The sequence below is a fragment of the Solanum tuberosum genome, unplaced genomic scaffold, assembly GCF_000226075.1.
Source record: "Solanum tuberosum cultivar DM 1-3 516 R44 unplaced genomic scaffold, SolTub_3.0 scf00074, whole genome shotgun sequence".
Taxonomy (NCBI): domain Eukaryota; kingdom Viridiplantae; phylum Streptophyta; class Magnoliopsida; order Solanales; family Solanaceae; genus Solanum; species Solanum tuberosum.
In genome coordinates, this window is record NW_006238998.1 from 1,457,974 (window position 1) to 1,461,604 (window position 3,631).

General features: G+C 36.6%; 1 long non-coding RNA gene across 1 annotated transcript; it reads right to left on the bottom strand.

Annotated features, from left to right (window-relative positions):
- Positions 1-976: 976 nt before the first annotated feature.
- LOC102595851 (uncharacterized) lies at positions 977-2,056 on the bottom strand. Its single transcript, XR_001473255.1, has 3 exons — positions 1,856-2,056; positions 1,103-1,184; positions 977-1,002 (listed from the first exon to the last, which is right to left on the bottom strand). It is a non-coding gene; the product is annotated as an uncharacterized lncRNA (long non-coding RNA).
- Positions 2,057-3,631: the final 1,575 nt, after the last annotated feature.

Consider the following 3,631-nt stretch of genomic DNA (forward strand, 5'->3'; position numbering starts at 1 on the left):
TGTTTCCAGTTGAGTAGTTCATCCTGTTATCCCCAACTTCATAGCACGTTTCACTAGATATGGTGGAGACAGTAGCAGTGAATGTTCGTCTTTCAGGGACAGGCTTGACAGGGGATGCTAGGTTGTTGTTATGAAAATTATTAGTGTAAAGCAGCAATGAAGGAGGAGCTATGGCAGTAGAAGAAGAGACTGAGGGTGGTGTTTGGACCATATAAAGATCTTCAACCTGGACCAGAACCTGAGGGGACATGTTCAACCACTACTCTTGCGGACCATGTTTAGCCAAAGGAAACTACCCTGGGGTTTTCACACTCTGAAGCCACTCTTAAGCCTTTGTATCTTGGCAGCTTTTCCCTCAGCTGCTGGGGGAGTATTTTTTGCTTTTCTGGGGTTAATTGTTGTTAGCTCCTTTCTCTGATCATTTGAACTCTCCATTGCTACATCTACTGCTTGGACTCCCTATTACTCACTTCCTTGTTCCACTTCCTTTCTCTTAACTTCAACAAATTATTCAGCCGACAACATAAATGATGTGATCGCCTTATCTTTTTCTTCCAGTTTAGACACTAGGTTCAGAAACTTATCCTGTATTCATCACCCAATTAACATTTAACAGTCAACAGAAATTACTAGTACTAAAAATGTCACGACTCCTACAGTAACATGCATATCCTACAGTACCATGAATCTCTCTACTTCCTCACTAATCAAACATAATTAAGCCCCACCTCTCCCTTTCCATTTCACACTAACCATAAATAACAACTCAGAGAACCATAGAGGGGAATAGTGCATTTTTGATGAAGTAGATTACAGACATCAGAAATGATTGAGTTCGGTATCTCAAATGTGAGTTACAACATAATATAAACTATGGAAGTGTGAGTTGCATCTAATTCCACATGCAAGGCAATAACATACATATAGGTTGATTAATTAGAATACCTCCATTTTTTCCATGAAATCTGAATTGGTTATCATTAATTGTTTCTTGCACTTTTCCTGCCACAGAAACAGAACATGAAGTATAATTACTAAACGGGTTAAGTATTAATTTTGAAACCACTCAAATGACAAACTTTTGTCTTTTGGAAATAAATACCATTGATGGAATAGCTTTCCTTGAAGTTTCAATAGCTTTGGTTTCTTGTTGCTTCTTCTTCAATTCAAGCTCCTCAATCTTTCTGCTCAAATAAAAACACAACCATATATGTTTATATATCACCAATGTAAAAGCTTAAAAAGACAACCTCAAATGGATGTTGTTGAGAGCTGGAGCCTTTAGAAAGCTGAAACAACAAAATGTTTTGATGTAGTGTTAACTCTAAACCACTTGCTAAAGTTGTTTTTCCAGATTTTGTGAGCACCCTTACATTAGACTGGCCCTTAACATGGTTATTCCCTTTTTGGTGTTTGGCTAGCTCCCCGACCCTTTCATAGCATCGTGTATAGGAGCTAGCACATCTAATTTTGTATCCATGGCATCTTCTTGATAACAACTTACCTTATCAACCAAAAAAAAAAATTAGTGTCCATAAGGTTGTTTATGTTAGACGAGCTGTCTCAAACAAGGTTATACATAAAGAAGTTGCACATTTAACGAGAAATCAATGTGAGTAATCAAGAACCCTTTCCCTAACTTAATGGAAGCATGCAATTAGAGAAAATCTGATAATATCAGCACAACCCATTAAATATTGATTATCTATTCTTATTTGTATTGCTGATGTGCACAAAATCTAGTTATCTCGAATGAAATGCAGAGATTCCATTATCTTTAATTTTTCCTTTTTTTATAATTAAGCTAGTGGATGAGATCAATGAATATGAGACAGTAGACAAGAAAAGTTAATACCCTGAAAATGCCCTTAAGAACATCAACTCCCAGAACAATTGGATCCTTCTTCTTGAAGACACAATTTGGTACGATCTTGAGCACACAGGGGAGGACTGCTTCTTAAGCAACTTCCTTCCTTTTTTCTTCCTTGATAGTGTCAATGTAAGCTTTAAACTGATCAAATAAGTGATATATAATATTAGCCATAAAAACTTTGACACCGAGTTCATCTGAAAGTTCCCGAGCTCCCTGTGTCACTTTAACATCAAAGGCCAAGATGGTTGCATACTCTTTCTTCTTCTCAAGCATAACACTAGCTTTTATGACATTCTTTTTATGCACGGGACCTATGCCAATCCCACTGACAGGTATGCTTACTCCTGGGGTCTTCAAAAATTCCAGCAAAGCTTCTAATGATCCAAGTGTAGTTGCTTGAACATATACTCCCTCTCCAGTTTTGTCGATCCTGCTCATCACTGACTTCATATCTTCCATACTTTTGTCTATCCTGCTCATCACTGACTTCATATCTTCCATAACTGCTTCTTTCATGTCTTCCACATCATCATCAGGCCCCACAACATATAGACTAGTGCCAGCAATCGCATGCTCAAAGCCCTGAACAAAAATAGAAAGAACCAAGGGGGGGGAAGGAGAAAGCTCTCAGTCTCACTTATTCATGGAAAACCACCACTAAATCAATAGGCATATAGTAAATAGTGAAAGCATCACACATCAGTAGAAGAAAATGCCAATACACCCATGCAATGGACTGAAAGGTTATGGCTCGCTAGTTGAACTTCCAAGTCAAATTTCACTGAAGTAACAAACTACACAAGAACAACCATTGGATTTCTTACAACTATTCCAAGTCAAAAGAGGATGGTATTTGTACAGCTATTCCAACAATTTTTTTCTCAAAGGTACCACAAAATATCCGACTTAGGAAATCAGAAATTCTGAACAGAATTGATATGCTCAGGGACATCATGAATAGAACAAAAAGAAAAGAAGAGACTATATGTTCCCAAATTAGAATAACCTTCCAATGCTCTTGCACAAATTTCACCATATTTGTTGAACATGAGACATCAAGTGCATTGGTTGGTTTCCTGACAAGAAAAAATAGAAAAAGGAAAGAGATGTACGTGAAAAGAGATAGCTCCTCCACTTATTATTTTTTGTGCAATTACGAAGCTTCCTCTAAATGTTTACGAAAAGTTATTTGACTTCCAACAGTAATCAGGACTCAAAATTTATATCCAGTAGATGACACTCTACTCTGCTTGATTGATCCTAGATAAACTAATGTTAATTTTATTTTTAATTAAAAGGAAATCAGGAACCCAAACATAAAATCATCTGATTTTAACAACAAACTAATCTAAGATTCAAAATACATACATTTTCTAACAACAGATCAGTCAAAATAAAATGCACTTCTGACTCTCTGCATTAAATTTCCTACCCAATAGACTTCCTAAGCTTGATCCTAAGACTGACCAAAAATGAGCTCACAGATTTACAAGTAGTGAATAATACCTGGGAGGTTATCTTGATACCCTGGGCAGCCTTGATTTTCTTATGATGCAAATATGTTCCCTGAAAGGATTTTGCCCAACCAAGAGAAGGCACTTTCATCAGTACGCCATTAGATAAATCACATATCAAATAAATTCAAAGAAAAACATGCCAATCAATTCATTCTTAAGATTTTTTTCATGCTCCATTGACCACAAGGTACAAAAGTACAAAAATAATTAGGGCATAACTGAACCTGTAGACTTGTGTCCC